This window comes from Entelurus aequoreus, linkage group LG25 (genome assembly GCF_033978785.1).
Source record: "Entelurus aequoreus isolate RoL-2023_Sb linkage group LG25, RoL_Eaeq_v1.1, whole genome shotgun sequence".
NCBI lineage: Eukaryota > Metazoa > Chordata > Actinopteri > Syngnathiformes > Syngnathidae > Entelurus > Entelurus aequoreus.
Window position 1 is genome coordinate 36,976,173 of NC_084755.1, and position 27,948 is coordinate 37,004,120.

Sequence of the window (27,948 nt, forward strand, 5' to 3'; positions counted from 1 at the left end):
AAAGAAATTTTAAATAATGCAATATTTTGTTAAAATAATGTCATTTTTGTGGTCCCCTGATTAGATATTTTGTTAAAAATAATGCCATTTTTTAAAAAACATTTTAACTAATGCAATTTTTTGTTAAAATAATGCCATTTTTGCTGTCCCCTGATTAGATTTTTTGTTCAAATAATGCAATTTTTTAAAAACATTATAAAAAATGCATTTTTTTGTTAAAATAATGCCATTTTTGTGGTACCCTGATTAGATTTTTTCTTAAAATAATGCCGTTTTTAAAAAAAATTAAATAATGCAATTTTTTGTTAAAATAATGCCATTTTTGTGGTCCCCTGATTAGATTTTTTTGTTCAAATAATGCAATTTTTTTTAAAACATTATAAATAATGCATTTTTGTTAAAATAATGCCATTTTTGTAGTCCCCTGATTAAATTTTTTGTTAAAATAATGCCATTTTTAAAAACATTTTAAATAATGCAATTTTTTGTTAAAATAATGCCATTTTTGTGGTCCCCTGATTAGATTTTTTGTTAAAATAATGCCATGTTTTCAAATTTTTTAAATAATGCAATTTTTTGTTAAAATAATGCCATTTTTTTGGTCCCCAGATCAGATTTTTTGTTAAAATAATGCAATTTTTTAAAACATTTTAAATAATGCAATTTGTTGTTAAAATAATGCACATTTTGTGGTCCCCTGATTAGATTTGGACTGCAAATTGTCCATGGATGAGTGTGAAATATTTTGTTTTTGTGTGCCCTGTGATAGGCTCCAGCTCACCCGTGACCCCAATAAGGTATAGAAAATGGATGAAGTGTAAGTCAACCAGGGTATTGCCTCGTTTGATGCTTTTATAGATTTTACAGTAACACTTACGGTCCTCGGTCGTCTTCTAATTGCAGACAATATGCAGAATCACACCTGTGACGCAGATTTATATGACGGCCAATAAAAACAAAAGCCTTTGGTTCCCAAGTGATGGAGGCTTAAAATGGCTTTGACAAAATAGGTCACATCCTCATCTTCTTTACTTTTTTTTAACTTTCAAAAAAAAAAAAAAAGACCGTCTTCTAAATGAAGAAAAGTCTCAATCCATTTTCACTCGCACTCTGTTCCCATCTGACCGAGGCTTTGTTAATGATCTCATTTAAGAGGTCGCGCCTCCACTAATTGGAAAGGGGTCCGGTGGCGTCATGCTGGGCTAACCTCGGTGTCACTCCAAAGTTAGCATGGACATGCATGGCAACACATCCAGTCTGGCAGGAATAAACTTCAGACCCAAGCACTTGACTCAAGGGCAAACTGTGATTAGCTTGCAGAAAAAAAAAAAGAAAAAAAAACATTGGATGTTTCTTCCTAACCTTGCGAGGAGATCTTCTGACAAGAGAAGTGTGTAATCTTCAAAGAGCATCTAGGACTTGATATGATACACATCGGCCTTTTTTTATTTATTTAAAGTTAAGTTAAAGTACCAATAATAGTCACACACACACTAGGTGTGGCGAAATGTGTCCTCTGCATTTGACCCATCACCTTGTTCACCCCCTGGGAGGTGAGGGGAGCAGTGAGCAGCAGCAGTGGCCGCGCCCGGGAATCATTTTTGGTGATTTAACCCCCAATTCCAACCCTTGATGCCGAGTGCTAAGCAGGGAGGTAATGGGTCCCATTTTTATAGTCTTTGGTATGACTCGGCCGGGGTTTGAACTCACAACCTACCGATCTCAGGGCGGACACTCTAATGAAGAGCCTTTGTTTGCTAATTTACAACTAAAAGACGAGTTCTCTTGTATGTTCACTATTTTATTTCAGGACAAAATTGTTCTTTGATTGTAATAAGAAACATATGATTAATGTACCCTAAGATTTTTTATTAAAATAATGCCATTTTTGAAATAATGCCATTTTTGTGGTCCCCTGATTAGATTTTTTTGTTAAAACATTGCCATTTTTTAAAAACATTTTAAATAATGCTATTTTTTGTTGAAATAATGCCATTTTTGTGGTACCCTGATTATATTTTTTGTTAAAATAATGCCATTTTTCAAAATATTTTAAATAATGCATTTTTTGTTAAAATAATGCCATTTTTGAGGTCCCCTGATAAGATTTTTTCTTAAAATAATGCAATTTAAAAAAAAAAATTAAATAATGAAATTCTTTGTTGAAATAATGCAATTTTTGTGGTCCCCTGATTAGATGTTTTTGTTAAAATAATGCAATTTTTAAAAACGTTTTAAATAATGCAATTTGTTGTCAAAATAATGCCATTTTTGTGGTCCCGTGATTAGATTTTTTTGTTAAAATAATGCCATATTTTATAAACATATTAAATAATACCATTTGTGGGTAAAATAATGTCATTTTTGTGGTACCCTGATTAGATTTTTTGTTAAAATAATGCTATTTTTTAAAACATTTTAAATAATGAAATTCTTTGTTGAAATAATGCCATTTTTGTGGTACCCTGATTAGATTTTTTGTTAAAATAATGCCATTTTTTAAAACATTTTAAATAATGAAATTCTTTGTTGAAATAATGCAATTTTGTGGGCCCCTGATTAGATTTTTTTGTTAAAATAATGCAATTTTTAAAAACATTTTAAATAATGCAATTTGTTGTTAAAATAATGCCATTTTTGTGGTTGCCTGATTAGATTTTTTGTTAAAATAATGCCATTATTTAAAACATTTTAAGTACTGAAATTCTTTGTTGAAATAATGCAATTTTTGTGGTCCCCTGATTAGATTTTTTGTTAAAATAATGCAATTTTTAAAAACATTTTAAATAATGCAATTTGTTGTTAAAATAATGCCATTTTTTTGGTCGCCTGATTAGATTTTTTTGTAGGGATGTCCGATAATGGCTTTTTGCCGATATCCGATATTACGATATTGTCCAACTCTTAATTAACGATACGGATATCAACCGAAACCGATATATACAGTCGTGGAATTAACACATTATTATGCCTAATTTGGACAATCATGTATGGTGAAGATAAGGTCCTTTTTTAAAAAATTAATAAGATAAATAAATTAAAAACACTTTCTTGAATAAAAAAGAAAGTAAAACAATATAAAAACAGTTACATAGAAACTAGTAATTAATGAAAATGAGTAAAATTAACTGTTAAAGGTTAGTACTATTAGTGGACCAGCAGCACGCACAATCATGTGTGCTTATGGACTGTATCCCTTACAGACTGTATTGATATATATTGATATATAATGTAGGAACCAGAATATTACTAGCAGAAAGAAACAACCCTTTTGTGTGAATGAGTGTGAATGAGTTTAAATGGGGGAGAGAGGTTTTTTGGGTTAGTGCACTAATTGTAAGTGTATCTTGTGTTTTTTATGTTGACTTAATAAAAAAAAAAAAAAATTTTTTTTTTTTAAAACAATACCGATAATAAAAAAAACGATACCGATAATTTCCGATATTACATTTTAAAGCATCTATCGGCCGATAATATCGGCAGGCCGATACTATCGGATATCTCAATTTTTTTGTTAAAATAATGCCATTTTTTTAAACATTTTAAATAATGCAATTTTTTTTTAAAATAATGCCATTTTTGCGGTCCTTTGATTAAATTATTTGTTAAAATAATGCCATTTTTTAAAACATTTTAAATAATGCCATTTTTTGTCAAAATAATGCAATTTGTGTGGTCGCCTGATAAGACTTTTTTGTTAAAGTAATGGTATTTTTTAAAAACATTTTAAATAATGCCATTTTTTGTTAAAATAATGCCATTTTTGTGGTCCCCTGATTAGATTTTTTTGTTGAAATAATGCCATATTTTATAAACATTTTAAATAATGCCATTTGTGGGTAAAATAATGCCATTTTTGTGGTCCTCTGATTAGATTTTTTGTTAAAATAATGCCATTTTTTAAAATATTTTAAATAATGCAATTTGTTTTTAAATAATGCCATTTTTGTGGTCCCCTGATTAGATTTTTTTGTTAAAATAATGCCATTTTTTTAAAACATTTTAAATAATGCAATTTTTTGTTACAATAATGCCTTTTTTGTGGTCGCCTGATTAGATTTTTTTGTTAAAGTAATGCCATTTTTTAAAAACATTTTAAATAATGCCATTTTTTGTTAAAATAATGCCATTTTTGTGGTTCCTGATTAGATTTTTTGTTAAAAATAATGCCATTCTTTAAAACATTTTAAATAATGCAATTTGTGGTTAAAATAATGGCATTTTTGTAGTCCCCTGATAAGACTTTTTTGTTAAAGTAATGGTATTTTTTAAAAACATTTTAAATAATGCCATTTTTTGTTAAAATAATGCCATTTTTGTGGTCCCCTGATTAGATTTTTTTGTTAAAATAATGCCATATTTTATAAACATTTTAAATAATGGCATTTGTGGGTAAAATAATGCCATTTTTGTGGTCCTCTGATTAGATTTTTTGTTAAAATAATGCCATTTTTAAAAATATTTTAAATAATGCAATTTGTTTTTAAATAATGCCATTTTTGTGGTCCCCTGATTAGATTTTTTTGTTAAAATAATGCCATTTTTTAAAACATTTTAAATAATGCAATTTTTTGTTACAATAATGCCTTTTTTATGGTCGCCTGATTAGATTTTTTTGTTAAAGTAATGCCATTTTTTAAAAACATTTTAAATAATGCCATTTTTTGTTAAAATAATGCCATTTTTGTGGTTCCTGATTAGATTTTTTGTTAAAAATAATGCCATTCTTTAAAACATTTTAAATAATGCAATTTGTGGGTAAAATAATGCCATTTTTGTGGTCCCCTGATTAGATTTTTTTGTTAAAATAATGGCATTTTTTAAAAAAAAATTAAATAATGGCATTTTTTTCTAAAATAATGGCATTTTTGTGGTCCCTGATTAGATTTTTTGCTAAAAAATAATGCCATTCTTTAAAACATTTTAAATAATGCAATTGTTTGTTAAAATAATGCCATTTTTTTGGTCCCCTGATTAGATTTTTTGTTAAAATGCCATTTTTTAAAAACATTTTCAATAATGCAATTTTTTTTTAAATAATGCCATTTTTGTGGTCCCCTGATTAGATTTTTTTGTTAAAATATCATTTTTAAAAACATTTCAAATAATGCAATGTTTTGCTATAATAATGCCATTTTTGTGGTCCCCTGATTAGATTTTTTGTTAAAATAATGCCATTTTTGTGGTCCCCTTAATATAGAAAAGTATCAAAATACATTTTGGTACCGGTACCAAAACATTCGCATCGAGACAACCCTACTACTAAGATATTAAATGAACAAAATATGGACGTCCAGTAAAAAAAACTGCACCATCTGCTGGCTACGTCTCCTTAAACTATTGCACCTGTGAGCCAAAGACATGTGAAACAATGCAGGCGGTCAATTTAGTAATGGCAGCTGAGACCTGAGCTCCATCCCAAATGAGGCGACGAGGTCCAGCTGAGCACGTCCCATCACTTTTGCAAACATCGGCCGAAGCGAGGCGGCGGAAATTTCTGTACGTGCTGTTTCAGCCGCAGGCTCATAATTCCTTATTAGCGGGTGGCATGGCACCGACACACACACACACACACACACACACACACACACACACACACACACACACACACACACTGGGCACGCCAACACACATGAAGCTGCGTGTAGTAAGGACAAGCCTGTCAAAGTGCTCTCATACGCCATCTGCTTCAAACGATATCAGCCTTTTTTTATATATTCACTAATATCAGCCTGGATTTTGGCAACGGTGGCTCCTGATTCATCCCAGCCAACGTTAAACAATAAAGTCGGTTTATCTCCCTTTTATATTTTTTGTGTCTTCATGCAATTATAGGACAAAGTCGAAAAGTGTCATTTTCTGTCACGTCAGCGGAAAAAAAAACGTATTATGCCTTCCAGTTAATTCTCTTATCTGGTTTTAATTAAGGCCTTCTAACAAGCGGCCCGCGACGTGAGGTTAATTGTGCTTTTCAGGACAAAAAAGCGGCACCAATGCAAGTTCTCTCAGGGCCGCCCTCTGCTCCACAGCCGGGAACAGTCTTTTAATTATTCGGGCAAAATGGCGAGTGGTGCCGTAATGTGCCGATGTTTTCCCGCTGAGGAAGATGATGGCAGAAATTGCTAAATAAAGAAGTCATGTGACCTTTCTACTGCAATGCTCACATCATTTAATAGTTTAATAATAATTATTATTTCACTTTCATTTGACCTTTGACTCGCCTGACACTGTCACATGACATCACCTGCAAATATCCTCTTTTTCCCTCTCAACATGTCATGTATCCTCCTTTGTGGTCCCCTGATTAGAATTTTTGTTAAAATAATGCAATTTTTAAAAAACATTTTAAATAATGCAATTTTTTGGTTGAAATAATGCCATTTTTGTGGTCCCCTGATTAGATTTTTTGTTAAAATAATGCCATTTTTAAAAACATTTTAAATAATGCAATTTCTGGTCAAAATAATGCAATTTCTTGTTAAAATAATGCCATTTTTGTGGTCGCCTGATTAGATTTTTTTGTTAAAATAATGCAATTTCTTAAAACATTTTATATAATGCAATTTTTTGTTAAAATAATGCCATTTTTGTGGTCCCCTGATTAGATTTTTTGTTAAAATAATGCCATTTTTTAAAACATTTTAAATAATGCAGTTTCTGGTTAAAATAATGCCATTTCTTGTTAAAATAATGCCATTTTTGTGGTCGCCTGATTAGATTTTTTTGTTAAAATAATGCAATTTTTTAAATCATTTTATATAATGCAATTTTTTGTTAAAATAAAGCCATTTTTGTGGTCCCCTGATTAGATTTTTTGTTAAAATAATGCAATTTTTTAAAAATATATTTTATTTAATGCAATTTTTTGGTTGAAATAATGCCATTTTTGTGGTCCCCTGATTAGATTTTTTGTTAAAATAATGCCATTTTTTAAAACATTTTAAATAATGCAATTTCTTGTTAAAATAATGCAATTTTTGTGGTCGCCTGATTAGATTTTTTTGTTAAAATAATGCCATTTTTTAAAACATTTTATATAATGCAATTTTTTGTTAAAATGATGCCATTTTTGTGGTCCCCTGATTAGATTTTTTGTTAAAATAATGCCATTTTTTAAAACATTTTAAATAATGCAATTTCTGGTTAAAATAATGCCATTTCTTGTTAAAATAATGCCTTTTTTGTGGTCGCCTGATTAGATTTTTTTGTTAAAATAATGCAATTTTTCAAAACATTTTATATAATGCAATTTTTTGTTAAAATGCCATTTTTGTGGTCCCCTGATTAGATTTTTTGTTAAAATAATGCAATTTTTTAAAAACATTTTAATTAATGCAATTTTTTGGTTGAAATAATGCAATTTTTGTGGTCCCCTGATTAGATTTTTTGTTAAAATAATGCCATTTTTTAAAACATTTTAAATAATGCAATTTTTTGTTAAAATGATGCCATTTTTGTGGTCCCCTGATTAGATTTTTTGTTAAAATAATGCAATTTTTTAAAAACATTTTAATTAATGCAATTTTTTGGTTGAAATAATGCAATTTTTGTGGTACCCTGATTAGATTTTTTGTTAAAATAATGCCATTTTTTAAAACATTTTAAATAATGAAATTTCTTGTTAAAATAATGCCATTTTTGTGGTCGCCTGATTAGATTTTTTTGTTAAAATAATGCCATTTTTTAAAACATTTTATATAATGCAATTTTTTGTTAAAATTATGCCATTTTTGTGGTCCCCTGATTAGATTTTTTGTTAAAATAATGCAATTTTAAAAAACATTTTAATTAATGCAATTTTTTGGTTGAAATAATGCCATTTTTGTGGTCCCCTGATTAGATTTTTTGTTAAAATAATGCCATTTTTTAAAACATTTTAAATAATGCAATTTCTTGTTAAAATAATGCCATTTTTGTGGTCGCCTGATTAGATTTTTTTGTTAAAATAATGCCATTTTTTAAAACATTTTATATAATGCAATTTTTTGTTAAAATGATGCCATTTTTGTGGTCGCCTGATTAGATTTTTTTGTTAAAATAATGCCATTTTTTAAAAACATTTTATATAATGCAATTTTTTGTTAAAATAATGCCATTTTTGTGGTGCCCTGATTAGATTTTTTGTTAAAATAATGCCATTTTGTAAAACATTTTAAATAATGTAATTTCTTGTTAAAATAATGCCATTTTTGTGGTCGCCTGTTTAGATTTTTTTGTTAAAATAATGCCATTTTTTAAAACATTTTATATAATGCGATTTTTTGTTAAAATAATGCCATTTGTGTGGTCCCCTGATTAAAATATTTGTTAAAATAATGCCATTTAAAAAAAATTAAAAAAATAATGCAATTTTTTGTTGAAATAATGCCATTTTTGTGGTCCCCTGATTAGATTTTTTTGTTAAAATAATGCAATTTTTGTAGTCCCCTGATTATATGTTTTGTTAAAATAATGCAATTGTTTTTAAAACATTTTAAATATTGATTTTTTTTGTTGAAATAATGCCATTTTTGTGGTCGCCTGATTAGATTTTTTTGTTCAAAAAATGCCATTTTTTAAAACTTTTTAAATAATGCAATTTTTGGTTAAAGTAATGCCATTTTTGCAGAGGTCTTTAACAGGTTGTTACCCCCGGAGGTCTGCAGAGGTACTGCAGTAGGGGTTGTACCATTTTTGGTGATTTTTTTGCATTATATACAGAACTATATTAATATATTCAGCAAGCAATTAAGGCTTTGGTTGTCAGGTTACCAATTAGCACGCTAAGTGTCTGGTAGCGATTAACATGCTAGTCGTCTGCTAGTCATTAGCGCCAGTTGTCGGTTAGCAATGAACTATCTAGTTGCCAGCTAACGATTAGCACACTGTCAGCTACCAATGAATGCACAGTTATCAGCTGAAAATTAGCGCACCCGTTGTCAGCTCGTGATTAATGCGACAGCTGTCAGCTAGCGATCAGCGCAACAGCTGTCGGCGAGTGATTAGCACACCGGTTGTCGGGTAACGATCAATGCACCGGTTATCAGCTCGCGAATAGCATGCCATTTGTCAGAAAATAACGCACCAGTTGTCAGCTAGCAATTAACGTGACAGATGTCAGCTAGTGATTAGCACGCCAGTTGTCGTCTAGCAAATAATGCACCAGTTGTAAGCTAGCAATGAGCATGGCCGCTGTCAGCTAGTGATTAATGCGACAGCTGTCGGCTATCGATCAGCGCAACAGCTGTCGGCGAGTGATTAGCACACCGGTTGTCGGGTAACGATTAATGCACCGGTTATCAGCTAGCGATTAGCATGCCATTTGTCAGAAAATAATGCACCAGCTGTCAGCTAGCAATTAACGTGACAGATGTCAGCTAGTGATTAGCACGCCAGTTGTCGTCTAGCAAATAATGCACCAGTTGTAAGCTCGCAATGAGCATGACCGCTGTCAGCTAGTAATTAGCACACCAGTTGTCAGATAAAGAATAATCCACCAGGTGTCAGCTAACGATTGGAGTGGCAGCTGTCAGCTTGTGATCAGCGCACGGGTTGTCGAATAACGATTAATGCACCTGTTATCAGCTAGCGATTAGCGTGGCAGTTGTCAGCTAGCAATGAGCATGACAACTGTCAGCTAGTGATTGGCACACCAGTTGTCAGTTAAATATTCCACCAGGTGTCAGCTAACGATTGGCGTGGCAGCTGTCAGCTAGGTATTTGTGCGGACGTCGTCAGCTAGTGATTAGTGCACCAGTTGTCAGAAAATATTGCACCATTTGTCAGATAGCAATTAGCACGGCAGTTGTCATCTAGCGATCATTGCACCAGTTGTCAGCTAGCAGTTACAGTGGCAGCTGTCAGCTAGGGAATGGCGCGGACATTGTCAGCTAGTGATTAGTGTGTCAGTTGTCGGCTAGCGATTAGCCTGGCGGCTACTAGATAGCGCTTAGTGTTGATGTTGTCGGATAGAGATTAATGTGTATTTTGTGAGCTGGCGATTAGCGCACCAGTTGTTAACTAGCAATTAACGCTTTAGTTTTAGCGATTATTGCACCAGTTTTCAGCTAGCCATTAGCTTGGCGGCTGTCAGCTAGCGATTATCGCACACGTTGTCAGACTAATGCAACAGTTGTCACCTAGCAATTAGCACACCAGTTGTCAGCTAACGGTTTGCGTGGTAACTGTCAGTGAGAGATTAGCGTGCTAGTTAAGTTACGGATTAGCACGGCAGTTTTCAGCAAGTGATTAATGCACCAGTTGTCAGCTAGCCATTAGCGCGCCAGTCGTCAGCTAAAAATGAACACTCTAGTGTCAGTTAGCGATTAGCATGCCAGTTGTCAACTAGCGATTAATGCACCAGTTGTCAGCTAACGATTAGCTTGCCGGCTGTCAGCTAGCAACTGGCGCACCAGTTTTCAGCTAGCCATTAGCTTGGTGGCTGTCAGCTAGCGATTTTCGCACACATTGTCAGACTAATGCAACAGTTGTCACCTAGCGATTATCGCGTCAGTTGTCAGCTAATGGTTTTTGTGGTAGCTGTCAGCGAGCGATTCGTGTGCTAGTTAAGTTACGGATTAGCACGGCAGTTTTCAGCAAGTGATTAATGCACCAGTTGTCAGCTAGCCAGTAGCGCGCCAGTCGTCAGCTAAAAATTAACACTCTAGTGTCAATTAGCGATTAGCATGCCAGTTGTCAACTAGCGATTAATAAACCAGTTGTCAGCTAACGATTAGCTTGCCGGCTGTCAGCTAGCGACTGGCGCACCAGTTTTCAGCTAGCCATTAGCTTGGCGGCTGTCAGCTAGCGATTATCGCACACGTTGTCAGACTAATGCAACAGTTGTCACCTAGCGATTAGTGCACCAGTTGTCAGCTAACGGTTTGCTTGATAGCTGTCAGCGAGCAATTAGCATGCTAGTTAAGTTACGGATTAGCACGGCAGTTTTCAGCAAGTGATTAATGCACCAGTTGTCAGCTAGCCATTAGCGCGCCAGTCGTCAGCTAAAAATTAACACTCTAGTGTCAGTTAGCGATTAGCATGCCAGTTGTCAACTAGCGATTAATGCACCAGTTGTCAGGTAACGATTAGCTCGCCGGCTGTCAGCTAGCGATTATTGCACAAGTTGTCAGACTAATGCAACAGTTGTCACCTAGCGATTAGCGCACCAGTTGTCAACTAGCGATTGATGCACCAGTTGTCAGGTAACGATTAGCTTGCCGGCTGTCAGCTAGCGATTATCGCACAAGTTGTCAGACTATTGCAACAGTTGTCACCTACCGATTAACGCACCAGTTGTCAACTAGCGATTAATGCACCAGTTGTCAGCTAACGATTAGCTTGCTGGCTGTCAGCTAGCGATTATCGCAAAAGTTGTCAGACTATTGCAACAGTTGTCACCCAGCGATTAGCGCACCAGTTGTCAACTAGCGATTAATGCACCGGTTGTCAGCTAACGATTAGCTTGCTTGCTGTCAGCTAGCATTTAGCGCACACATTGTCAGACAAATGCAACAGTTGTCAACTAGCGATTAGCGCACCAGCAATCAGCTAACACTTTGCGTGGTAGCTGTCAGCAAGCGATTAGCGTGCTAGTTAAGTTACGGATTAGCACGGCAGTTTTCAGCAAGTGATTAATGCACCAGTTGTCAGCTAGAAAATAACACTCTCGTGTCAGTTAGCGATTAGCATGCCAGTTGTCAACTAGCGATTAATGCACCAGTTGTCAGCTAATGATTAGCTTGCCGGCTGTCAGCTAGCAATTAGCGCTGTAGTTGTCAGCTAGTGGTTAGTGCGCCGGTTGTAAGCTAGAAATTAACACTCCAGTGCCAGTTAGCGGTTAATGCACCAGTTGTCAGCTAGCGATTAGCACATTAGTTGCCAGCTAGCTATTTCAGCGCCGTTGGACTATATTATTTGAATATCTTAATATTGCACAATATCAAGTTACCTTTTTTTTATTTTTTATTTTTTTTATTTTTTAAATGTTTTTTTTTTTTTTTTTTAATATTTATTTTTTTTTTAATTCATTTTTTTAATTTTTATATTTTTATTTTTATTTTTTTAAATGTTTTAATTTTTTAATTTTTAATTTTTTTATTTTTTTATTTTATTTTATTTTTTATTTTTTTATTTATTTGTTTTAATTTTGTTTTATTTCATTATTTTTAATTTATTTATTTATTTATTTATTTTTAAAAATGTTTTTATTTTTTATTTTTTTAAAGTTACCTTTAGGACCAGTTTGATTTGAAAGAAGTTAATACTGGATATATAAACTCCATGTCTTCATCAGTTTGGGGTCCTTGGCCAAGAAAACATTGCAGACCTCTGATTTAGTGCAAAAGACACATTTGTAACACCCAACTAAAGTTTGGATATACTTTCTCATTCAATAGCACAGTACAGTAAAGTACAGTAAGTGGATCAAGACTTTTGACTGGCATAAAAAACAAACTTTAAAACCCACCTTAAGAGGAATAAGGTTATGAAACGAGACAAAGTAGGAGGCATCAAACGTCTCTGAAGTGATTGCTTCTGATCCCAGGAAAAACCCATAAAAATTGATCGCTGAATCCCAAAATGAAAAAGGATGATGCGCTTTGTTTTTCTTTCAATCTGCATTTTCCTTTCTATGCAGTATTTCAGTTATAAGGCTTTGGGGTTTTTTGTTTTTCATTAAAAACAAGCTCTCTTGGTTCCCACTGCATCATTCTGAGAGCTGCTCATCATTTGTTTACACAACACGGTGATGCAGTGCGATAAAATATACCTATTGTTGAATTAAGGTCTCTTTAAACTGACTTGTCAGAAAAATTGTATGTAAATTATCAAAAAACTTTCCGTTCCCTGAGTTCCCAGTGAACAGATGAAAGCTGTCTTTGTTGCACCAAGCCAAAGGCTTGGAAAATTCCACTGTGTACGATGGGAGGAGAAGGGAGGGGTTATCTGTTGTGATCCAAGCTCGATCCAGGACCAGCCCAAGCCCGAGGCATCTTTTTCTTTTGTGTTAATGTGACCGAAAACAATGGCTGTTTACATACCCCTCCTGCCCCCCCCCCCCATTCCCTTAGAAACAGCTGTTGTTGTGTAAACAGGGAATATCCAAATAAAAGAGGAGATGTAAACCTTTTTTTCGTCAAAGCGTGCTGGAAACTGTACAAGAGTACAGACCAGACGTTTCTCCTCAAATTGAGCCAAATTGAATTCTATCTCTGTTTATTTCCTTGCTTCTTGTCTTGTTTGATAAATGTCATCGATGTTTGAACCTGACAGACTATTGGGATTTTTGTCAACGGGCCATTCCACCTAATGGATGCCATTTGAAGTAAAATGTGTGTGTGTATATATATATATATATATATATATATATATATATATATATATATATATATATATATATATATATATATATATATATATATATATATATATATATATATATATATATGTATATATGTATATGTATATATATATATATATATATGTATATATATATATATATATATATATATATATATATACAGTAAAAATGTTGGACACCTTCTCATTCAATGCGTTTTCTTTATTTTCATGACTATTTACATTGTAGATTGTCACTGAAGGCATCAAAACTACGAATGAACACATGTGGAGTTATTTACTTAACAAAAAAAGGTAAAATAACTGAAAACATGTTTTATATTCTATTTTCTTCAAAATAGCCACCCTTTGCTCGGATTACTGTTTTGCACACGCTTGGCATTCTCTGGATGAGCTTCAAGAGGTAGTCACCTGAAATGGTTTTCACTTCACAGGTGTGCTTTACGCTCGTTGAGGGAATGCCACGAGTGTGCAAAACAGTAATCCGAGCAAAGGGTGGCTATTTTGAAGAAAATAGAATATAATGTAATAGATATTTTAAAGATGCATTTGACATATTTATTAAATTATTCCCACAACTCTACCAAGTTTTGGCCTCATCCGTCACTTAAAGTAAAGTAAACAATGTGTGAAGAATGATAAGACCTGATAAGTCCAAAAGAGGAAGAGATGATTCAGTATTATCTGCTCACAGAAGCTACCTGGTGGTTGTTTAAGCACACTGCGGCTAGTTCTGGACAGTCCCACTCCTTAATGCTTCAGTCACGTGCAGGATTCTCACAGGAATGAGGTATATATATTACCTACAGTATACCTACTGTATGTTATGAGCAAAAAAAATAAGGTTATGAGGGGGGGAACGATTTGCAATTTTGCAAATCAATTTGCAACCAAAAAAAATAAAAAATGTACAACCAAAAAGATCTGCAACACTAAAAAAAACATTTGTTACCAATAAAATGTACAACCAAAAATGTTTAAATAAAAACACAAATATTTGCTAGCAAAAAATTATTTTGCTTCCAAAAAGTTTGGCAACCAGAAAATATAAATGAGAAAGTAATATTTGCAACCCAAAAAAAATGTATAACCAAAAATGTGTTATTAAAAACACAAATATTTGTTAGGAAAAAAATGTTTTGCTTCCAAAAAGTTTGGCAACCAAAAAATATAAAGGACAAAATAATATTTGCACCCAAAAAATATGTGCAACCAAAAACATTTGCAACCCAAAAAAATGTATAACCAAAAATGTGTAATCAAAAGATTTTCAACCCAAAAAAATGTGTAACCAAAAAGTCTCCCCCCCCAAAAAAAATGTTTAAAATATTGCTAACAAAAAAATTTTTGCTCCCAAAAAGTTTGGCAACCAAAAAATATAAAGGAGAAAATAATATTTGCACCCAAAATCATGTGCAACCAAAAAGATTTGCAACCCAAAAAAATGTATAACCAAAAATGTGTAATTAAAACATTTACAACCAAAAAAAAACGTGTAACCAAAAAATCCCCTCCTAAAAAAAAAATATTGCTAACAAAAAAATGTTTTGCTCCCAAAAAGTTTGGCAACCAAAAAATATAAAGGAGAAAGTAACATTTGCACCCAAAAACATGTGCAACCAAAGAGAGTTGCAACCCAAAAAAATGTAGAACCAAAAATGTGTAGTTCAAAACACAAATATTTGCTAGCAAAAAAATGTTTTGCTTCCAAAAAGTTTGGCAACCAAAAAATATAAAGGAGAAAGTAATATTTGCACCCAAAAACATGTGCAATCAAAAAGATTTGCAACCCAAAAAAATGTATAACCAAAAATGTGTAATCAAAAGATTTGCAACCAAAAAATGTGTAAAAAAAAAAATATTGCTAACAAAAAAATGTTTTGCTCCCAAAAAGTTTGGCAACCAAAAAATATAAAAGAGAAAGTAATATTTGCACCCAAAATCATGTGCAACCAAAAAGCTTTGCAACCCAAAAAAATGTGTAACCAAAAAGTCCCCCCACCCAAAAAAAAAAATTAATATATTGCTAACAAAAAAATGTTTTGCTCCCAAAAAGTTTGGCAACCAAAAAAATATAAAGAAAAATATAATATTTGCTCCCAAAAACATGTGCAACCAAAAAGATTTGCAATCCAAAAAAATGTGTAAAAAAAAAAAAATGTATTGCTAACAAAAAAATGTTTTGCTCCCAAAAAGTTTGGCAACCAAAAATATAAAGGAGAAAGTAATATTTGCACCCAAAATCATCTGCAACCAAAAAGATTTGCAACCCAAAAAAAATGTATAATCAAAACATTTAGAACCAAAGAAAAATGTGTAACCAAAAAGTCCCCCCACCCAAAAAAAAAATTAATATATTGCTAACAAAAAAATGTTTTGCTCCCAAAAAGTTTGGCAACCAAAAAATATAAAAGAGAAAGTAATATTTGCACCCAAAAACATGTGCAACCAAAAAAATTTGCAACCCAAAAAAATGTATAACCAAAAATGTGTAATCAAAAGATTTGCAACCAAAAAATGTGTAAAAAAAAAAATATTGCTAACAAAAAAATGTTTTGCTCCCAAAAAGTTTGGCAACCAAAAAATATAAAAGAGAAAGTAATATTTGCACCCAAAATCATGTGCAACCAAAAAGCTTTGCAACCCAAAAAAATGTGTAACCAAAAAGTCCCCCCACCCAAAAAAAAAAATAATATATTGCTAACAAAAAAATGTTTTGCTCCCAAAAAGTTTGGCAACCAAAAAAATATAAAGAAAAATATAATATTTGCTCCCAAAAACATGTGCAACCAAAAAGATTTGCAATCCAAAAAAATGTGTAAAAAAAAATAAATGTATTGCTAACAAAAAAATGTTTTGCTCCCAAAAAGTTTGGCAACCAAAAATATAAAGGAGAAAGTAATATTTGCACCCAAAATCATCTGCAACCAAAAAGATTTGCAACCCAAAAAAAATGTATAATCAAAACATTTAGAACCAAAGAAAAATGTGTAACCAAAAAGTCCCCCCACCCAAAAAAAAAATTAATATATTGCTAACAAAAAAATGTTTTGCTCCCAAAAAGTTTGGCAACCAAAAAATATAAAGGAGAAAGTAATATTTGCACCCAAAATCATGTGCAACCAAAAAGATTTGCAACCCAAAAAAATGTATAATCAAAACATTTACAACCAAAAAAAGTGTAACCAAAAAATCCCCCCCACACAAAAAAAATAATATTGCCAACAAAAAATGTTTTGCTCCCAAAAAGTTTGGCAACTAAAAAATATAAAGTAACCAAAAAATTATTTGCACCCAAAATCATGTGCAACCAAAAAGATTTGCAACCCAAAAAAATGTATAATCAAAAATGTATTATCAAAACATTTTTGACCAAAAAAAATGTGTAACCAAAAAAATCCCCCCCACAAAAAAAAAAAAATATTGCTAACAAAAAATGTTTTGCTCCCAAAAAGTTTGGCAACCAAAAAATATAAAGGAGAAAGTAATATTTGCACCCAAAATCATGTGCAACCAAAAAGATTTGCAACCCAAAAAAATGTATAATCAAAACATTTACAACCAAAAAAAAATGTGTAACCAAAAAATCCCCCCCACACAAAAAAAATAATATTGCCAACAAAAAATGTTTTGCTCCCAAAAAGTTTGGCAACTAAAAAATATAAAGTAACCAAAAAATTATTTGCACCCAAAATCATGTGCAACCAAAAAGATTTGCAACCCAAAAAAATGTATAATCAAAAATGTATTATCAAAACATTTACGACCAAAAAAAATGTGTAACCAAAAAAATCCCCCCCACAAAAAAAAAAAAATATTGCTAACAAAAAATGTTTTGCTCCCAAAAAGTTTGGCAACCAAAAAATATAAAGTAACCAAAAAATTATTTGCACCCAAAAACATGTGTAACCAAAAAGATTTGCAAAAATTCTACCCCCAAAAAAGTGTTATTTTAAAAAGTTTATAAACCAAAAAAATAATTTTCAACCAAAAAAAGATTTGCAACCCAAAACAATTTTTTTTTGTATCTTTTTTTTCCATTTTAAATTCATTTTTTGGTTTAAATCCTTTTTTTTTTTTAGTTAAAAATATATATTTATATTTTTTGGTTGCAACATAAGACAAAACATATCCCCCACATATCCCTTCGTCCTTGGTTGTCATTCTGCTTCTTTTGCTTCTACAATATTTATGCGTTTAGGACAAAGGCGTAACAAAATGCCTGGTCTTTTTTATTGCTGGAATGATTTGCGTGACGACAAATAAAAACAAGTTGTTTTGCATTTCCGTCGTGTCGGTGCGCCGCAACGTTGAGGTGCAAGGCGTGGAAAATGTCAACCTAAAAAAAAATGGACCGGCAGACCATCTGCGGGTTGCGGATCAAATCCCAGCGCTGGCTCCTGACAGCTCCCTGCTGTCAATCACGGCTTTTAATTGGATCAGGCCGGGCACATGGAGTCAAAATAAATACAGCGGCAACGTAAACACCTGGACCGCTGGCACAGGTCACATTTCACCTGCATGCCACCATTCCACACCTCCCCGCCTTCCACCTCTCCGGCCCTTTCCGTGCCGCACGGAGAGCCCTCCTCCCCCCCAGGGAGTATTATATCACACGTTGGCATTTCACACTCCACGGAGCTTGTTAAATGACAAAAATCCCAGGATATCAAGTGAGGACATGCTTACATCCATATAACGGTGATAAACTTTACGAGGATGGATGACGTGAGAGTTTAACATGATGTTGGAGTGCGTGTGCTTGCACTTCAAGCTCCACATTTTATTTTTGTTTCATCTGACATCACATGGACACAAGGTAAGACCTTCTGGAAGAAAGTTCTGTGGTCAGGTGAAACAAAAATTGAGCTGTTTGGCCACAATACCCAGCCATATGTTTGGAGGAGAAAGGGGGAGGCCTTTAATCCCAGGAACACTATGCCTACCGCCAAGCATGGTGGTGGTAGTATTATGCTCTGGGACTGTTTTGCTGCCAATGGAACTGGTGCTTTACAGAGAGTAAATGGGACAATGAAAAAGGAGGATTACCTCCAAATTCTTCAGGACAAGCTAAAATCATCAGCTCGGAGGTTGGGTCTTGGGCGCAGTTGGGTGATCCAACAGGACAATGACCCCAAACACACGTCAAGTGGTAAAGGAATGGCTCAAATTAAGGTTTTAGAATGGTCTTCCCAAAGTCCTGACAATGGACAATGCTGAAGAAACAAGCAGGGAGGTAATGGCTCCCATTTTTATAGTCTTTGGTATGACTCGGCCGGGGTTTGAACTCACAACCTACCGATCTCAGGGCGGACACTCTAACCGCTAGAGGAGGATTACCTCCAAATTCTTCAGGACAAGCTATAATCATCAGCCCGGAGGTTGGGTCTTGGGCGCAGTTGGGTGTTCCAACAGGACAATGACCCTAAACACATGTCAAGTGGTAAAGGAATGGCTAAAATTAAGGTTTTAGAATGGTCTTCCCAAAGTCCTGACAATGGACAATGCTGAAGAAACAAGCAGGGAGGTAATGGGTCCCATTTTTATAGTCTTTGGTATGACTCGGCCGGGGTTTGAACTCACAACCTACCGATCTCAGGGCGGACACTCTAACCGCTAGAGGAGGATTACCTCCAAATTCTTCAGGACAACCTAAAATCATCAGGCCGGAGGTTGGGTCTTGGGCGCAGTGGGTGTTCCAACAGGACAATGACCCCCAAACACACGACAAAAGTGGTAAAGGAATGGCTAAATTAAGGTTTTAGAATGGTCTTCCCAAAGTCCTGACAATGGACAATGCTGAAGAAACAAGCAGGGAGGTAATGGCTCCCATTTTTATAGTCTTTGGTATGACTCGGCCGGGGTTTGTACTCACAACCTACCGATCTCAGGGCGGACACTCTAACCGCTAGAGGAGGATTACCTCCAAATTCTTCAGGACAAGCTAAAATCATCAGCCCGGAAGTTGGGTCTTGGGCGCCGTTGGGTGATCCAACAGGACAATGACCCCAAACACACGTCAAGTGGTAAAGGAATGGCTAAATTAAGGTTTTAGAATGGTCTTCCCAAAGTCCTGACAATGGACAATGCTGAAGAAACAAGCAGGGAGGTAATGGGTCCCATTTTTATTGTCTTTGGTATGACTCGGCTGGGATTTGAACTCACAACCTACCGATCTCAGGGCTGACACTCTAACCGCTAGAGGAGGATTACCTCCAAATTCTTCAGGACAACCTAAAATCATCAGGCCGGAGGTTGGGCCTTGGGCGCAGTTGGGTGTTCCAACAGGACAATGACCCCAAACACACCTCAAAAGTGGTAAAGGTGTCATGATCCGTGGTCCGGATCATGTTTTTGTTATGTTCTGTTAATTTTGAACTCCTTTTAGTTCCTGTTTGTACACTCCTGGGTTTATTTTGGTCACCACGGGGATTAATTGGGTTCACCTGCCTCTGGTTAGTGGTCCCACGCTCAGCTGCTGTCCACCACTAATCAGAGAGCTATTTAGTCACCTCGCTCGCCACGATCAGTCCGGCGTCATTGTTTGCTTCACGCTGTTGTCACGCAACCTACTAGTAAGTCTTGTTTGTTCCCTGCCATAGTTTATGCCAAGTGTTCGCTTCATGCCTTGTCTAAGTAAGTTTTGTTTGTTTCATGCCACAGTCAACGTAAGTTTTCCCTGCCATAGTTTATGCTAAGTGTTCGCTTCATGCCTTGTCTAAGTAAGTCTTGTTTATTCATGCCACAGTCAACGTAAGTTTTCCCTGCCATAGTTTATGCTAAGTGTTCGCTTCATGTCTTGTCTAAGTAAGTCTTGTTTATTTCATGCCACAGTCAATGTAAGTTTTCCTTGTTCATAGTTTATGCCAAGTGTTCGCTTCATGCCTTGTCTAAGTAAGTCTTGTTTATGTCATGCCACAGTCAACGTAAGTTTTCCTTGTTCATAGTTTATGCTAAGTGTTCGCTTCATGCCTTGTCTAAGTAAGTCTTGTTTATGTCATGCCACAGTCAACGTACGTTTCCTTGTTCATAGTTTATGCTAAGTGTTCGCTTCATGCCTTGTCTAAGTAAGTCTTGTTTATGTCATGCCACAGTCAACGTACGTTTTCCTTGTTCATAGTTTATGCTAAGTGTTCGCTTCATGCCTTGTCCAAGTAAGTCTTGTTTATTTCATGCCACAGTCGACATACGTTTTCCTTGTTCATAGTTTATGCTAAGTGTTCGCTTCATGCCTTGTCTAAGTAAGTCTTGTTTGTTTCATGCCACAGTCAACGTAAGTTTTCCCTGCCATAGTTTATGCTAAGTGTTCGCTTCATGCCTTGTCTAAGTAAGTCTTGTTTATTCATGCCACAGTCAACGTAAGTTTTCCTTGTTCATAGTTTATGCTAAGTGTTCGCTTCATGCCTTGTCCAAGTAAGTCTTGTTTATTTCATGCCACAGTCAACATACGTTTTCCTTGTTCATAGTTTATGCTAAGTGTTCGCTTCATGCCTTGTCTAAGTAAGTCTTGTTTATTTCATGCCACAGTCAACAAAAGTTTTCCCTGTTCATAGTTTATGCCAAGTGTTCGTTTCATGCCTTGTCTAAGTAAGTCTTGTTTATTTCATGCCACAGTCAATGTAAGTTTTCCTTGTTCATAGTTTATGCCAAGTGTTCGCTTCATGCGTTGTCTAAGTAAGTCTTGTTTATGTCATGCCACAGTCAACGTAAGTTTTCCTTGTTCATAGTTTATGCTAAGTGTTCGCTTCATGCGTTGTCTAAGTAAGTCTTGTTTATGTCATGCCACAGTCAACGTAAGTTTTTCCTCGTTCATAGTTTATGCTAAGTGTTCGCTTCATGCCTTGTCTAAGTAAGTCTTGTTTGTTTCATGCCACAGTCAACGTAAGTTTTCCATGTTCATAGTTTATGCTATGTGTTCGGTTCATGCCTTGTTTAAGTAAGTCTTGTTTGTTTCATGCTACAGTCAACGTAAGTTTTCCTTGTTCATAGATTATGCTAAGTGTTCGCTTCATGCCTTGTCCAAGTAAGTCTTGTTTATTTCATGCCACAGTCAACGTACATTTTCCTTGTTCATAGTTTATGCTAAGTGTTTGCTTCATGCCTTGTCTAAGTAAGTCTTGTTTATTTCATGCCACAGTCAACAAAAGTTTTCCCTGTTCATAGTTTATGCCAAGTGTTCGTTTCATGCCTTGTCTAAGTAAGTCTTGTTTGTTTCATGCCACAGTCAATGTAAGTTTTCCTTGTTCATAGTTTATGCTATGTGTTCGCTTCACGCCTTGTCTAAGTAAGTCTTGTTTATGTCATGCCACAGTCAACGTAAGTTTTCCTTGTTCATAGTTTATGCTAAGTGTTCGCTTCATGCCTTGTCTAAGTAAGTCTTGTTTGTTTCATGCCACAGTCAACGTAAGTTTTCCATGTTCATAGTTTATGCTAAGTGTTCGCTTCATGCCTTGTCCAAGTAAGTCTTGTTTATTTCATGCCACAGTCAACGTACATTTTCCTTGTTCATAGTTTATGCTAAGTGTTTGCTTCATGCCTTGTCTAAGTAAGTCTTGTTTATTTCATGCCACAGTCAACAAAAGTTTTCCCTGTTCATAGTTTATGCCAAGTGTTCGTTTCATGCCTTGTCTAAGTAAGTCTTGTTTGTTTCATGCCACAGTCAATGTAAGTTTTCCTTGTTCATAGTTTATGCCAAGTGTTCGTTTCATGCCTTGTCTAAGTAAGTCTTGTTTATCTCATGCCACAGTCAACATAAGTTTTCCTTGTTCATAGTTTATGCTTAGTCTTAGTTTAGCTCCTAGTACAATCAGTGCGTTGTGCCTTCGCCTTGTGTTCTGTTTTTTGTAGTACTTTGATTTTGAGGAATAAATCAAAACAACAACAACAACAATAGAGCAACATCAGCAAATACAACATGTTCAAATATGATGGTAAAAGTCATAGCAAAGAAGCAGTTAGCGAAATAAATAATAATACAGAAATGACAATGAGCATTATTACACTACAAATGGAGCAATACAAATACCAATAGAAATATCACTATTGATAATGAACTATGCCAATAATTTACCTCAATTATCAACAATACAGTTGTTCAAATTCAACAATGCGTATACGTAATGATAACTAGAGATACAAAAGAAAGCAATTAAATGGAGGGGAAGAAAGAGCAGCAACCTATATTAACCTTGTAGATTGTTATAGTAACACTAGGTTACGCTTTGTCAGTGTGCCATGTGTTACCCAGTCTACCCTAGGGCAACAACGTTAATATATGTTTGATGAAACGTGATTATGTGCATGAGTGTATGTATGTATATGTACTTGTATATGTACAGTATGTTTATATGTATGTTTGTACAGTGAATGTATATGTACAGTATGTGTATATTTATGTTTGTACAGTGATTGTATATGTACAGTATGTGTATGTGTGTGTTTGTACAGTGAATGTATATGTACATGTATGTGTATATGTGTGTTTGTACAGTGAATGTATATGTACATGTATGTTTATATGTATGTTTGTACAGTGAATGTATATGTACAGTATGTGTATATGTATGTTTGTACAGTGAATGTATATGTACAGTATATGTATGTGTGTGTTTGTACAGTGAATGTATATGTACATGTATGTTTATATGTATGTGTGTGTTTGTACAGTGAATGTATATGTACATGTATGTTTATATGTATGTTTGTACAGTGAATGTGCGTGTGGATGTACAAACTTTGAGTATGTAGGTATGTACTGTATTTGTGTATGTATGTGGGAGCGTAGGTACCTATGTATGTGAGTATATGTGAATCGATTCTGAATTGGATCGTTATCTCCAAGAATCGAATCGAACGGTGCAGTACCCAAAGATCCATAACCCGAGTAGAAAACACGGCTTATGGCAATATTGTGCAGTTTTGACTGATACAAATTCTGGGAAACATCATCGTCGCATATGTAAAATGCAACATTCATGTGCACAAAAACGTGTGTTAACACAAAACTACACACTCTGTACACGACTGTGTAAGGCAGGGGTGTGAACAGGTTTTGGCCGGCCCGCGGGATGAGTTTGCTAAGTATAAAAATGAACCTGAAACTTTGGGAATGAAATAAACTGCTGTTCTAAATGTGTCCACTAGATGTCGCAATAGCAATTCTTTGTAGACGGTGCTACACATGTGCAAAATAAACCACACGATGTTAGTACATCAGTCGAGGAAAATGATCAAACTACATAAATAATAATAATAATAATCATAGATTTTATTTGTAAAAAACACTTTACATTGAGTAAACAACCTCAAAGTGCTACAGTGTATTGAAAATAAATAAAAATAAAAAGATAATACAAAATGTATAAAAAATAAAAACTAGAACAGCCAAATAGCTAGAACTAGTATGCATGTATCTAAAAAAAAGTATTTTTTTTTAATTTTTATAAAAAGAAGGGTTTTTAAGCCTTTTTTAAAAGCATCCACAGTCTGTGGTGCCCTCAGGTGGTCAGGGAGAGCGTTCCACAGACTGGGAGCGGTCTGTAATTTCATTTTGATATCATTTTTTCATCTTGATGGATTGAAAATAAACACAAATGAGTTGACTGATGAACTTTATCACATAATTTATTCAAAAAATATAAATAACGACAAATAAAGTATATATACTATCAACCGCAACATGTAAGTGTAAAAAACAAAACAAAACAAAACATTATGATTTGTACAATTTCAGAATGTGCCTGTTCTATTTTTGAACAAAGAAAACTATCTGAAGTTGTCTTTATTTTGAAGTCATCATGCCGTGATTTTACGACACATTACAGAATCAGAATATCAGAATACCTTTATTGTCATTGTATGGAAACAACGAAATTGGACAGCAATCCAGCTCAGTGCTTTTAAAACAAACCTACATAAAATAGTCTTAACACAACAACAATTTAAAAACATAATACAATGTTAAAAAAACATATTGTACAGTAGATCTTTATCAGAGGTAAGCAAGTAATAAAGTGGTGAGTGTTCAGGTAAGTGCAGAGTTTAGGGCAATAACAGCTCTAGGATAGAAGCTGTTTTTCAGTCTATTTGTCCTTGCTTTGATGGTCTTATAGCGCCTCCCTGAGGGCAAGAGTTCAAGCCAGTGGTGACCTGGGTGGGATGAGTCCCTGAGGATGCTGTTTGCTCTCCTGTTGCAGTGTCTCTTATGCAGGTCCTCTAGAGCAGTGTTTTTCAACCACTTTTGAGCCAAGGCACATTTTTTGCGTTGAAAAAATCCAGAGGCACACCACCAGCAGAAATCATTAAAAAACAAAACTTAGTTGACAGTAAAAAGTCGTTGTTGCAATTGCTGGATATGAATTCAAACAATAACCAACCGTGCATCACTATAGCTCTTGTCTCAAAGTAGGTGTACTGTCACCACCTGTCACATCACCCCCTGACTTATTTGGACTTTTTTGCTGTTTTCCTGTGTGTAGTGTTTTAGTTCTTGTCTTGCGCTCCTATTTTGGTGGCTTTTTCTCTTTTTTGGGTATTTTCCTGTAGCAGTTTCATGTCTTCCTCTGAACGATACTTCCCCGCATCTACTTTGTTTTAGCAATCAAGAATATTTCAGTTGTTTTTATCCTTCTTTGTGGGGACATTGCTGATTGTCACGTCATGTTCGGGTGTACATTGTGGACGCCGTCTTTGCTCCACAGTAAGTCTTTGCTGTCGTCCAGCATTCCGTTTTTGTTTACTTTGTAGCCAGTCCAGTTTTAGTTTTGTCCTACATAGCCTTCCTTTAGCTTATTTTTATTTTTATTTTTATTTTTATTTTTATTTTCATTTTTATTTTTATTTTTATTTTTATTTTTATTTTTATTTTTATTTTTATTTTTATTTTTATTTTTATTTTTATTTTTATTTTTATTTTTATTTTTAATTTTTATTTTGTCTTTATTTTTTACCAGGAGTAGATTTTTGGTTTAAGCATTAGACACCTTTTTACCTGCACCTTGCCTCCCGCTGTTTCCGACATCTACAAAGCAATTAGCTACCGGCTGCCACCTACTGATATGGAAGAGTATTACACGGTTACTCTGCCGAGCTCTAGACAGCACCGACACTCAACAACACATCATTTGCAGACTATAATTACTGGTCTGCAAACAATATTTTTAACCCAATTAGGTGAAATTAGATCATCTCCCACGGCACACCAGACTGTATCTCACGGCACACCGCGGCACAGTGGTTGAAAAACACTGCTCTAGAGATGTAAGAGGACCTGGTCCAAATAACTCTCAATTAAGTGTTACGTTCCCCATACTAAAGTGTTACCGAAAACCCCACAACATTATGATTTGTACAATTTCAGAATGTGCCTATTTAAAAATATTAAACAAAGAAAACAATCTGATGTTGTCTTTATTTTTAAGTTATAGTGCCGTGATTTTACCAGTCCGGCCCCACTTGGGAGTAGACTTTTTCCTCCGTGTGGCCCCCCCGATCTAAAATGAGTTTGACACCTCTGGTGTAAGACATGTGTAGCGTACGAGGAAAACCCTGCCGTTTCATTCAAGTGTGCGCCCTGAAGAGTCACCAGCACTTGTAAGGGAATGTAATGGATTTTTCTCCCCCCTTACACACACACACACACACACACACACACACACACACACACACACACACACACACACACACACACACACACACACACACACACACACACACACACACACACACACACACACTCACACTAACACACTAACAGTGACTCACAGTTTTCAGAGAACCAATCACCATCGTCTTTTTTCCAGCTCCAGTTTGTGAATGAAATTTTGGCTCTGGTGTTTTTACTGCAATCATATCATCATTTTTTGACTCAACTACTACGTTTTGTACGTGGAATTTCACTTTATCACTTCTTCACCTCCTTTTCTGTATGGGGAACACATTCTAAGTCAGTTTTTCAACCACAGTCTGGTGTGCCTTGGGAAATGATCTAATTTAACCTATTTGGGTTAAAAATATTTTTTGCCAAACCAGTAATTATAGTCTGCAAATACGTGTTGTTGTTGAGTGTCGGTGCTGTCTAGAGCTCGGCAGAGTAACCGTGTAATACTCTCCCATATCAGTAGGTGGCAGCCGGTAGCTAATTGCTTTGTAGATGTCGGAAACAGCGGGAGGCAGTGCGCAGGTAAAAAGGTATCTAATGCTTAAACCAAAAATAAACAAAAGGTGAGTGCCCCTAAGAAAAGTAATTGAAGCTTAGGGAACAAAACTAAAACTGAACTTGCTGCAAAGTAAAAAAAAAAAAACAGAATGCTGGACGACAGCAAAGACTTACTGTGGAGCAAAGACGGCGTCCACAAAGTACATCCGAACATGACATGACAATCAACAATGTCCCCACAAAGAAGGATAAAAACAACTGGGATCTTCTGGATTGCTAAAACAAAGTAGATGCGGGAAATATCGCTCAAAGGAAAACACGAAACTGCTAAAGGAAAATACAGAAAAGAGAGAAAAAGCCACTAAAATAGGAGCGCAAGACAAGAACTAAAACACTACACACAGGAAAACGGCAATACACTCAAAATAAGTCACGGTGTGATGTGACAGGTGGCGACCGTACACCTACTTTGAGACAAGAGCTATAGTGATGCATGCTTGGTTATGCTTTAAAGTCATACCCAACAATCGACTTTTTACGGTCAACTGAGTTTCGTTTTTTAATGATGTCTGCTGGTGGTGTGACTCCGGATTTTTTCAACGCAAAAAATGTGCCTTGGCTCAAAAAAGGTTGAAAAAACATGGTTCTAAGTAACAAAGACTTAATTGAGAGTTATTTGGACACTAGGGTAACATATAAGGGTTCGGGTTAGGGTTACTAATAAGCAATAATTCTGAGGTTATTGAGGGAAGACTCTTACTTAATGGCTTACTGCTTGTATAATAATGCATTTATAAGTACTTAATAATGACTAATTAAGAGGCAATATGTTACTAATTTGCATGTTAATAAGCAACTAATTAATGGTGAATATGTCCCCCATACTAAAGTGTTACCTCGTCTTTTTTATTTCACTATTCAGGGGTTTTGTACACTCATGCATCTTTTTTTATTTATTTTTTTTCACAGCCTCGTAAAATACAAAACAAAAACAAAACAAAAAACCCACATGGTTGACAGCCACACTTACCTCCAAATGACAGAGACTTAGTCCCGAGTCCTCAAAAGGTTGGAGGGACAGCGGTGAGCCTGCAAGCTGCTGATGGACAAAGCCAAGTGGAGGACGGGAAGAGAAAGGGCGAGACAGAGCAGCAGAGAGAGAAAGAGAGAGAGAGAGAGGAGATGAGACTGCAAGACAAGAGAAGAGTGAGCGGTTTGAAGAGAAAGTGGATGCTTTGTGATCCAAGAGGAAGAGGAGGGTTTTTCTCAGGCGGACTGGAGGTGAGATGAAGGGGAGAAAGAGAGAGAGGGAGAGAGGGAGAGGATGGAGGATGAAAGGGAGAGAAAGCAGGATTGGGATGGGAGGGGATTGTGTGATGTTAGACGTGGACGGATGGAGGAAAAAATTAAATAAGGTTAATTGTTTTCCCAAAATATACAATTAGAAGACA

At 34.9% G+C, this 27,948-nt stretch overlaps 2 protein-coding genes across 3 annotated transcripts in view; one reads left to right on the plus strand and one right to left on the minus strand.

The window, feature by feature from the left end:
- Window positions 1-27,758, minus strand: part of pvalb6 (parvalbumin 6) — a 135,269-nt gene extending 107,511 nt beyond the window's left edge. Inside the window, exon 1 of the mRNA XM_062036970.1 lies at window positions 27,528-27,758. The gene's annotated coding sequence lies outside the window, so the exon portion shown is untranslated. The remainder of the gene's footprint in view (window positions 1-27,527) is intronic.
- The window catches only part of csf2rb (colony stimulating factor 2 receptor subunit beta), a 134,465-nt gene that overhangs the window by 59,655 nt on the left and 46,862 nt on the right, over window positions 1-27,948 (plus strand). The window lies entirely within an intron of this gene.